Source organism: Tachypleus tridentatus, chromosome 13 (genome assembly GCF_004210375.1).
Source record: "Tachypleus tridentatus isolate NWPU-2018 chromosome 13, ASM421037v1, whole genome shotgun sequence".
Taxonomy (NCBI): domain Eukaryota; kingdom Metazoa; phylum Arthropoda; class Merostomata; order Xiphosura; family Limulidae; genus Tachypleus; species Tachypleus tridentatus.
Window position 1 is genome coordinate 13,439,032 of NC_134837.1, and position 13,059 is coordinate 13,452,090.

Consider the following 13,059-nt stretch of genomic DNA (forward strand, 5'->3'; position numbering starts at 1 on the left):
TATGAAACTCCTTATACAAGTTAATTCACAAAGGCCAGTTATTTGTATTTACCATTGTTTTCTAGCAATTAAAGATATTTTGACTTTGCATTCTGGAAAAAGTATTTTTGTTATACAGAATTTATATTCAATAACAGATCACTTGTTTGTGTTAATTATATTTACCAGTACAGTCTTATGTATTGGGTTGAGGAATAATTCATGAGCGTTTTTTCAAGTTAAAAAAATATATTCATAAATGAAACGCTTTTGCAAAATATTTCATGTCATTTGGTAGATAATTTTTTGCTCTAATAGATGGTGTGTTTGATTTTCATATGTCTTTAATTTTTGCTTTCATTTTCAGCTTATTAAATGGAATGTCAAGTGGACAAAATCAAGCATTTTCGACACCATCTGCTTTTCGCATTTAATTTCTTGCAATTTCATTTAAAACAATGCATACTATATACCTAGGTATTACATGAAATAAAGTATCATAATAAATGTTTTGGGTGTAATGTGTTCATGCATTGAAGTATTGTATAGTCTTGCATGTAATGCTTGAATGAAATTATTTAAAAACGCTCACGAATTATTCCTCAACCTAATAGTTAATTACACTAGTTGTACAGGTCATATGTTTGTATTAGATTATATTTACCAGTACAGTATTGTGTAATTAATTACAATAGTTGTACAGGTCATATGTTTGTATTAGATTATATTTACCAGTACAGTATTGTGTAGTTAATTACAATAGTTGTACAGGACATATGTTTGTATTAAATTATATTTACCAGTACAGTATTGTGTAGTTAATTACAATAGTTGTACAGGTCATATGTTTGTATTAGATTATATTTACCAGTACAGTATTGTGTAATTAATTACAATAGTTGTACAGGTCATATGTTTGTATTAGATTATATTTACCAGTACAGTATTGTGTAGTTAATTACAATAGTTGTACAGGACATATGTTTGTATTAGATTATATTTACCAGTACAGTATTGTGTAGTTAATTACAATAGTTGTACAGGTCATATGTTTGTATTAGATTATATTTACCAGTACAGTGTTATGTAGTTAATTACAATAGTTGTACAGGTCATATGTTTGTATTAGATTATATTTACCAGTACAGTATTGTGTAATTAATTACAATAGTTGTACAGGACATATGTTTGTATTAAATTATATTTACCAGCACAGCATTGTGTAGTTAATCACAATAGTTGTACAGGTCATATGTTTGTATTAGATTATATTTACCAGTACAGTATTGTGTAATTAATCACAATAGTTGTACAGGACATATGTTTGTATTAAATTATATTTACCAGCACAGCATTGTAGTTAATCACAATAGTTGTACAGGTCATATGTTTGTATTAGATTATATTTACCAGCACAGTGTTATGTAGTTAATCACAATAGTTGTACAGGTCATATGTTTGTATTAGATTATATTTACCAGCACAGCAAGTTATGTAGTTACTTACAGTAGTTGTACAGGTCATATGTTTGTATTAGATCATATTTACCAGCACAGTGTTATGTAGTTAATCACAGTAGTTGTACAGGACATATGTTTGTATTAGATCATATTTACCAGCACAGTGTTATGTAGTTAATCACAATAGTTGTACAGGTCATATGTTTGTATTAGATCATATTTCACCAGCACAGCATTGTGTAGTTAATCACAGCAGTTGTACAGGTCATATGTTTGTATTAGATCATATTTACCAGCACAGTGTTATGTAGTTAATCACAATAGTTGTACAGGACATATGTTTGTATTAGATCATATTTACCAGCACAGTGTTATGTAGTTAATCACAATAGTTGTACAGGTCATATGTTTGTATTAGATTATATTTACCAGCACAGTATTGTGTAGTTAATCACAGTAGTTGTACAGGTCATATGTTTGTATTAGATTATATTTACCAGCACAGTGTTATGTAGTTAATCACAGTAGTTGTACAGGACATATGTTTGTATTAGATTATATTTACCAGCATAGTGTTATGTAGTTAATCACAATAGTTGTACAGGTATATGTTTGTATTAGATTATATTTACCAGCACAGTGTTATGTAGTTAATCACAATAGTTGTACAGGTCATATGTTTGTATTAGATTATATTTACCAGCACAGTGTTATGTAGTTAATCACAATAGTTGTACAGGACATATGTTTGTATTAGATTATATTTACCAGCACAGTGTTATGTAGTTAATTACAGTAGTTGTACAGGACATATGTTTGTATTAGATTATATTTACCAGCACAGTGTTATGTAGTTAATTACAGTAGTTGTACAGGACATATGTTTGTATTAGATTATATTTACCAGTACAGTGTTATGTAGTTAATCACACTAGTTGTACAGGTCATATGTTTGTATTAGATTATATTTACCAGCACAGTGTTATGTAGTTAATCACAGTAGTTGTACAGGTCATATGTTTGTATTAGATCATATTTACCAGCACAGCATTGTGTAGTTAATCACAGTAGTTGTACAGGACATATGTTTGTATTAGATTATATTTACCAGCACAGCATTATGTAGTTAATCACAGTAGTTGTACAGGACATATGTTTATATTAGATTATATTTACCAGCACAGTATTGTGTAGTTAATCACAATAGTTGTACAGGTCATATGTTTATATTAAATTATATTTACCAGCACAGCATTGTGTAGTTAATCACAATAGTTGTACAGGACATATGTTTGTATTAGATCATATTTACCAGCACAGTGTTATGTAGTTAATTACACTAGTTGTACAGGACATATGTTTGTATTAGATTATATTTACCAGCGCAGCAAGCCATGTAGTTAATCACAGTAGTTGTACAGGACATATGTTTATATTAGATCATATTTACCAGCACAGTGTTATGTAGTTAATCACAACTAGTTGTACAGGACATATGTTTGTATTAGATCATATTTACCAGCACAGCAGTTATGTAGTTAATCACAGCAGCTGTACAGGACATATGTTTGTATTAGATCATATTTACCAGTACAGTGTTATGTAGTTAATCACAATAGTTGTACATGACATATGTTTGTATTAGATTATATTTACCAGCACAGCATTGTGTAGTTAATCACAGTAGTTGTACAGGACATATGTTTGTATTAGATTATATTTACCAGCACAGCATTGTGTAGTTAATTACAATAGTTGTACAGGTCATATGTTTGTATTAGATCATATTTACCAGCACAGTATTGTGTAGTTAATCACAGTAGTTGTACAGGACATATGTTTGTATTAGATTATATTTACCAGCACAGTGTTATGTAGTTAATCACAATAGTTGTACAGGACATATGTTTGTATTAGATTATATTTACCAGCACAGTATTATGTAGTTAATCACAATAGTTGTACAGGACATATGTTTGTATTAGATTATATTTACCAGTACAGTGTTATGTAGTTAATCACAACTAGTTGTACAGGACATATGTTTGTATTAGATTATATTTACCAGTACAGTATTGTGTAGTTAATTACAATAGTTGTACAGGACATATGTTTGTATTAGATTATATTTACCAGTACAGTGTTATGTAGTTAATTACACTAGTTGTACAGGACATATGTTTGTATTAGATTATATTTACCAGTACAGTATTATGTAGTTAATTACAATAGTTGTACAGGACATATGTTTGTATTAGATTATATTTACCAGTACAGTGTTATGTAGTTAATTACAGTAGTTGTACAGGTCATATGTTTGTATTAGATTATATTTACCAGTACAGTATTGTGTAGTTAATTACACTAGTTGTACAGGACATATGTTTGTATTAGATTATATTTACCAGTACAGTGTTATGTAGTTAATTACACTAGTTGTACAGGACATATGTTTGTATTAGATTATATTTACCAGTACAGTGTTATGTAGTTAATTACAATAGTTGTACAGGACATATGTTTGTATTAGATTATATTTACCAGCACAGTATTGTGTAGTTAATTACACTAGTTGTACAGGACATATGTTTGTATTAGATTATATTTACCAGTACAGTATTGTGTAGTTAATCACAACTAGTTGTACAGGACATATGTTTGTATTAGATTATATTTACCAGTACAGTATTGTGTAGTTAATTACAGTAGTTGTACAGGACATATGTTTGTATTAGATTATATTTACCAGTACAGTGTTATGTAGTTAATTACAGTAGTTGTACAGGTCATATGTTTGTATTAGATTATATTTACCAGTACAGTATTATGTAGTTAATTACAGTAGTTGTACAGGTCATATGTTTGTATTAGATTATATTTACCAGTACAGTGTTATGTAGTTAATCACAATAGTTGTACAGGACATATGTTTGTATTAGATCATATTTACCAGCACAGTATTATGTAGTTAATCACAGTAGTTGTACAGGTCATATGTTTGTATTAGATCATATTTACCAGCACAGCATTATGTAGTTAATCACAATAGTTGTACAGGACATATGTTTGTATTAGATCATATTTACCAGCACAGCAAGTTATGTAGTTAATCACAGTAGTTGTACAGGACATATGTTTGTATTAGATCATATTTACCAGCACAGCATTATGTAGTTAATCACAATAGTTGTACAGGTCATATGTTTGTATTAGATCATATTTACCAGCACAGCATTATGTAGTTAATCACAATAGTTGTACAGGACATATGTTTGTATTAGATTATATTTACCAGCACAGCATTATGTAGTTAATCACAGTAGCCGTACAGGTCATATGTTTGTATTAGATTATATTTACCAGTACAGCATTGTGTAGTTAATTACACTAGTTGTACAGGACATATGTTTGTATTAGATTATATTTACCAGTACAGTATTATGTAGTTAATTACAGTAGTTGTACAGGACATATGTTTGTATTAGATTATATTTACCAGCACAGTGTTATGTAGTTAATCACAATAGTTGTACAGGACATATGTTTGTATTAGATTATATTTACCAGCACAGCATTGTGTAGTTAATTACAACTAGTTGTACAGGACATATGTTTGTATTAGATTATATTTACCAGCACAGTATTGTGTAGTTAATCACAACTAGTTGTACAGGACATATGTTTGTATTAGATTATATTTACCAGCACAGCATTGTGTAGTTAATTACAGTAGTTGTACAGGACATATGTTTGTATTAGATTATATTTACCAGCACAGTATTATGTAGTTAATTACAGTAGCTGTACAGGTCATATGTTTGTATTAGATTATATTTACCAGCACAGCATTATGTAGTTAATCACAGTAGTTGTACAGGTCATATGTTTGTATTAGATTATATTTACCAGCACAGCAGTTATGTAGTTAATCACAATAGTTGCAAAATATGACATATGTTTGTATTAGATCATATTTACCAGCACAGCATTATGTAGTTAATCACAGTAGTGTACAGGTCATATGTTTGTATTAGATCATACTTCCACCAGCACAGCAAGTTATGTAGTTAATCACAGTAGCTGTACAGGACATATGTTTGTATTAGATTATATTTACCAGCACAGCATTATGTAGTTAATCACAATAGTTGTACATATCATATGTTTGTATTAGATCATATTTCACCAGCACAGCATTATGTAGTTAATCACAATAGCTGTACAGGACATATGTTTGTATTAGATTATATTTACCAGCACAGCATTATGTAGTTAATCACAGCAGTTTATAGAGGACATATGTTTGTATTAGATTATATTTACCAGCACAGTGCCATGTAGTTAATTACAATAGTTGTAATATGACATATGTTAGTTTAGATTATATTTACCAGCACAGTATTGTGTAGTTAATTACACTAGTTGTACAGGTCATATGTTTGTATTAGATTATATTTACCAGTACAGTATTGTGTAGTTAATTACACTAGTTGTACAGGTCATATGTTTGTATTAGATTATATTTACCAGCACAGCATTGTGTAGTTAATCACAACTAGCTGCACATGATATACGTTTGTATTAGATCATATTTCACCAGCACAGCATTGTGCAGTTAATCACACTAGCCGCAATGTGATATATGTTTAATGCATTAGATCATACTCTACCAGCACAGCATTGTGTAGTTAATCACAGCAGTTGCGTACAGGACATATGCTCTGTATTAGATCATATTCACCAGCATAGCAAGCGTTGCGTAGTTAATCACAATAGTCAAAATATGACATATGCCTGTATTAGATCATGCCTCACCAGCACAGCATTGTGCAGTTAATCACAACTAGCCGTACATAGTCACGCGCGTTTGTATTAGATCATATTTCCACCAGCATAGTGTTATGTAGTTAATCACAATAGCTCGTACAGGTCACTACGTCTGTATTAGATCATATTACCACCAGCATAGCAAGTTATGTAGTTAATCACAGTAGCCGGGTAAAATATGACATATGTTTGTATTAGATCATATTTCCACCAGCATAGCGTTATGTAGTTAATCACAGTAGTTGTACAGGACATATGTTTGTATTAGATCATATTTACCAGCACAGCGTTATGTAGTTAATCACAACTAGCTGTACAGGTGACATATGTTTGTATTAGATTATATTTACCAGCACAGCATTGTGCAGTTAATCACAGTAGTTGTACAGGACATATGTTTGTATTAAATTATATTTACCAGCACAGCGTTATGTAGTTAATCACACCTAGTTGTACAGGACATATGTTTGTATTAGATTATATTTACCAGTACAGTGTTATGTAGTTAATTACACTAGTTGTACAGGTCATATGTTTGTATTAGATTATATTTACCAGTACAGTATTGTGTAGTTAATTACACTAGTTGTACAGGACATATGTTTGTATTAGATTATATTTACCAGTACAGTGTTATGTAGTTAATTACAATAGTTGTACAGGTCATATGTTTGTATTAGATTATATTTACCAGTACAGCATTGTGTAGTTAATCACAGTAGTTGTACAGGACATATGTTTGTATTAGATTATATTTACCAGTACAGTATTGTGTAGTTAATTACAGTAGTTGTACAGGACATATGTTTGTATTAGATTATATTTACCAGTACAGTATTGTGTAGTTAATTACAGTAGTTGTACAGGACATATGTTTGTATTAGATTATATTTACCAGTACAGTATTGTGTAGTTAATTACACTAGTTGTACAGGACATATGTTTGTATTAGATTATATTTACCAGTACAGTGTTATGTAGTTAATTACAATAGTTGTACAGGACATATGTTTGTATTAGATTATATTTACCAGCACAGTATTGTGTAGTTAATCACAATAGTTGTAATATGACATATGTTTGTATTAGATTATATTTACCAGCACAGTATTGTGTAGTTAATCACAACTAGTTGTACAGGACATATGTTTGTATTAGATCATATTTCCACCAGCACAGCATTGCGTAGTTAATCACAATAGTTGTACATGACATATGTTTGTATTAGATCATACTTCACCAGCACAGCATTGTGTAGTTAATCACAACTAGTTGTAATAGGACATATGTTTGTATTAGATTATATTTACCAGCACAGCATTGTGCAGTTAATCACAGCAGTTGTACAGGACATATGTTTGTATTAGATCATATTTACCAGCACAGCGTTATGTAGTTAATTACAGTAGTTGTACAGGACATATGTTTGTATTAGATTATATTTACCAGTACAGTATTGTGTAGTTAATTACAGTAGTTGTACAGGTCATATGTTTGTATTAGATTATATTTACCAGTACAGTGTTATGTAGTTAATTACAATAGTTGTACAGGACATATGTTTGTATTAGATTATATTTACCAGTACAGTATTATGTAGTTAATTACAGTAGTTGTACAGGACATATGTTTGTATTAGATCATATTTACCAGCACAGCATTATGTAGTTAATCACAATAGCCGTACATATGACATATGTTTGTATTAGATTATATTTACCAGCACAGTGTTATGTAGTTAATCACAGTAGTTGTACATGACATATGTTTGTATTAGATCATATTTACCAGCACAGCATTATGTAGTTAATTACAATAGTTGTACAGGTCATATGTTTGTATTAGATTATATTTCACCAGCACAGCATTATGTAGTTAATCACAATAGTTGTACAGGACATATGTTTGTATTAGATTATATTTACCAGCACAGCATTATGTAGTTAATCACAGTAGTTGTACAGGACATATGTTTGTATTAGATCATATTTACCAGTTACAGCAGTTATGTAGTTAATCACAATAGCTGTACAGGACATATTAGTTCTTTAGATTATATTTACCAGCACAGCATTGTGTAGTTAATCACAACTAGTTGTACAGGTCATATGTTTGTATTAGATTATATTTACCAGCACAGTATTGTGTAGTTAATCACAACTAGTTGTACAGGTCATATGTTTGTATTAGATTATATTTACCAGCACAGTATTGTGTAGTTAATCACAACTAGCTGCACAGGATATATGTTTGTATTAGATTATATTTACCAGCACAGCATTGTGTAGTTAATCACACTAGCTGCAACAGGATATATGTTTGTATTAGATCATACTTCACCAGCACAGCATCATGCAGTTAATCACAGTAGCTGTAAACATATGATATATGTCTGTATTAGATCATATTTCACCAGCATAGCGTTATGTAGTTAATCACAACAGTTGTACATGGACATATGTTTGTATTAGATTATGCCTACCAGCACAGCATTGTGCAGTTAATCACAACTAGTTGTACAGGTCATGTGTTTGTATTAGATCATATTTCACCAGCATAGCGTTATGTAGTTAATCACAACAGCTGTAAATAGGTCATATGTGCCTGTATTAGATCATATTTCACCAGCATAGTGTTATGTAGTTAATCACAGTAGTTGTAACATGACATACAGCCTGTATTAGATCATATTTCCACCAGCATAGTGTGTAGTTAATCACAGTAGCCGTACAGGACATATGTTTGTATTAGATCATATTTACCAGCACAGCAAGTTATGTAGTTAATCACAACTAGCTGTACAGGACATATGTTTGTATTAGATCATATTTACCAGCACAGCATTGTGCAGTTAATCACAGTAGTCAAAATATGACATATGTTTGTATTAAATTATATTTCACCAGCACAGTGTTATGTAGTTAATCACACTAGTTGCAAATAGGACATATGTTTGTATTAGATCATATTTCACCAGCACAGCGTTATGTAGTTAATCACAACTAGTTGTAAATAGGTCATATGTTTGTATTAGATCATACTTTACCAGCACAGCATTGTGTAGTTAATCACACTAGTTGTACAGGACATATGTTTGTATTAGATCATACTTTACCAGCACAGCGTTATGTAGTTAATCACAATAGTGTACATATCATATGTTTGTATTAGATCATATTCACCAGTTACAGTATTGTGTAGTTAATCACAGTAGTCAAAACAGGACATGCTGTTTGTATTAGATCATATTTCACCAGCACAGCATTGTGCAGTTAATCACAGTAGCTTGTATATGACATATGTTTGTATTAGATCATACTTCACCAGCACAGCATTGCGTAGTTAATCACAGTAGCTGTAAAGGACATATGTTTGTATTAGATCATATTTCACCAGCACAGCATTGTGCAGTTAATCACAACTAGCTTGTACAGGACATATGTTTGTATTAGATCATACTTCACCAGCACAGCGTTGCGTAGTTAATCACAACAGTCTGTAAATATGACATATGTTTGTATTAGATCATACTCACCAGCACAGCATTGCGTAGTTAATCACAATAGCTGTATTGACATATGCTGTTTGTATTAGATCATACTTACCAGCACAGCATTGTACAGTTAATCACAACTAGCTGCACAGGACATATGTTTGTATTAGATCATACTCACCAGCACAGCATTGTGTAGTTAATCACAATAGCTTGTACATGACATATGCCTTGTATTAGATCATATCTTCCAGCACAGTGTTATGTAGTTAATCACAATAGCTGTACAGGACATATGTTTGTATTAGATCATATTTACCAGCACAGCAAGTTATGTAGTTAATCACAGTAGTTGTACAGGACATATGCCTTTGTATTAGATCATATTTCACCAGCACAGCATTATGTAGTTAATCACAATAGCTGCAAACAGGTCATATGTTTGTATTAGATCATACTTCACCAGCACAGCATTATGTAGTTAATCACAATAGCTGTAATATGACATATGTTTGTATTAGATCATATTTACCAGCACAGCATTATGTAGTTAATCACAGTAGTTGTACAGGACATATGTTTGTATTAGATCATATTTACCAGCACAGTGTTATGTAGTTAATCACAATAGCTGTACAGGACATATGTTAGTCCTAGATTATATTTCACCAGCACAGCATTGTGCAGATAATCACACTAGCTGTACAGGTCATATGTCTGTATTAGATCATATTTACCAGCACAGCATTGTGTAGTTAATCACACTAGCTGTACAGGATACATGTTTGTATTAGATCATATTCACCAGCACAGCATTGTAGTTAATCACAGTAGCTGTACAGGATACATGTTTGTATTAGATCATACTTTACCAGCATAGTGTTATGTAGTTAATCACAATAGTTGTAAATATGACATATGTTTGTATTAGATTATGCTTTACCAGCACAGCATTGTGCAGTTAATCACACCAGTTGTACAGGTCATGTGTTATGTAGTTAATCACAATAGTTGTACAGGTCATATGTTTGTATTAGATTATATTTCACCAGCATAGTGTTATGTAGTTAATCACAGTAGCTGTACAGGACATATGTTTGTATTAGATCATACTTCACCAGCACAGCAGTTATGTAGTTAATCACAACTAGCTTGTACAGTACATATGTTTGTATTAGATTATACTTACCAGCACAGCATTGTGTAGTTAATCACAGTAGTTGCACAAACATATGTATGTATTAAATTATATTTCACCAGCACAGTGTTATGTAGTTAATCACACCCTTTGTACAGGACATATGTTTGTATTAGATTATATTCACCAGCACAGCAAGTTATGTAGTTAATCACAACTAGCTGCACAGGTATCATATGTTTGTATTAGATCATATCACCAGCACAGTATTGTGCAGTTAATCACAACTAGCTTGTACATGGACATATGCCTTGTATTAGATCATACTCACCAGCACAGTGCCATGTAGCCAATCACAACAGCTGTACAGGTCATATGTTTGTATTAGATTATATTTACCAGTACAGCATTGTGTAGTTAATCACAGCAGCTGTACAGGACATATGTTTGTATTAGATCATACTTACCAGCACAGTATTGTGTAGTTAATCACAGTAGCTGTACAGGACATATGTTTGTATTAGATCATACTTCCACCAGCACAGCATTGTGCAGTTAATCACAGCAGCCGTAAAGGACATATGCCTGTATTAGATTATATTTCCACCAGCACAGCATTGTGTAGTTAATCACAACTAGCTGTACTATGACATATGTTCAGTATTAGATTATACTTCCACCAGCACAGCATTGTGTAGTTAATCACAATAGCTGTACAGGACATATGTTTGTATTAGATTATATTTCACCAGCACAGCATTGTGTAGTTAATCACAACTAGCTGTACATGACATATGTTTGTATTAGATCATATTTCACCAGCACAGCATTGTGTAGTTAATCACAACTAGCTGTAAATATGACATGTTTGTTTGTATTAGATCATATTCACCAGCACAGCATTGTGTAGTTAATCACAGTAGCTGTACAGGACATATGTTTGTATTAGATCATATTTACCAGCACAGCGTTCCAGTAGTTAATCACAGTAGCTGTACATATGTCATATGTTTGTATTAGATCATACTTTACCAGCACAGCATTATGTAGTTAATCACAGTAGCTGTACAGGTCATATGTTTGTATTAGATCATATTTACCAGCACAGCATTATGTAGTTAATCACAGTAGTTGTACAGGTCATATGTTTGTATTAGATTATATTTACCAGCACAGCATTATGTAGTTAATCACAGTAGTTGTACAGGACATATGTTTGTATTAGATTATATTTACCAGCACAGCATTATGTAGTTAATCACAGTAGTTGTACAGGACATATGTTTGTATTAGATCATATTTCACCAGCACAGTGTTATGTAGTTAATCACATTAGTTGTACAGGACATATGTTTGTTTAGATTATATTTACCAGCACAGTATTGTGTAGTTAATTACAACTAGTTGTACAGGTCATATGTTTGTATTAGATTATATTTACCAGCACAGCATTGTGTAGTTAATTACACTAGCTGTACAGGTCATATGTTTGTATTAGATTATATTTACCAGCACAGTATTGTGTAGTTAATCACACTAGTTGTACAGGACATATGTTTGTATTAGATTATATTTACCAGCACAGTATTGTGTAGTTAATCACACTAGTCGCATTGGTGATATATGTTTGTATTAGATCATACTTCACCAGCACAGCATTGTGTAGTTAATCACAGTAGCTTCGTAAACAGGACATATGTTTGTATTAGATCATATTTACCAGCATAGTGTTATGTAGTTAATCACAATAGCTGTACAGGACATATGTTTGTATTAGATTATATTTACCAGCACAGCATTGTGTAGTTAATCACAACTAGCTTGTACAGGTCATGTGTTGTATTAGATCATACTTCACCAGCACAGTGTCATGTAGTTAATCACAATAGTTGTACAGGTCATATGTTTGTATTAGATCATATTTCACCAGCATAGTGTTATGTAGTTAATCACAGTAGTTGTACAGGACATATGTTTGTATTAGATCATACTCCACCAGCACAGCAAGTTATGTAGTTAATCACAGTAGCCAAAATATGACATATGTTTGTATTAGATCATATTTACCAGCACAGTGTTATGTAGTTAATCACACTAGTTGTACAGGACATATGTTTGTATTAGATTATATTTACCAGCACAGTATTGTGTAGTTAATCACA

At 31.5% G+C, this 13,059-nt stretch overlaps 1 protein-coding gene across 2 annotated transcripts in view; it reads left to right on the forward strand.

The window, feature by feature from the left end:
* LOC143237002 (zinc finger RNA-binding protein-like) overlaps nucleotides 1–13,059 on the forward strand; it is a 62,956-nt gene that overhangs the window by 35,548 nt on the left and 14,349 nt on the right. The window lies entirely within an intron of this gene.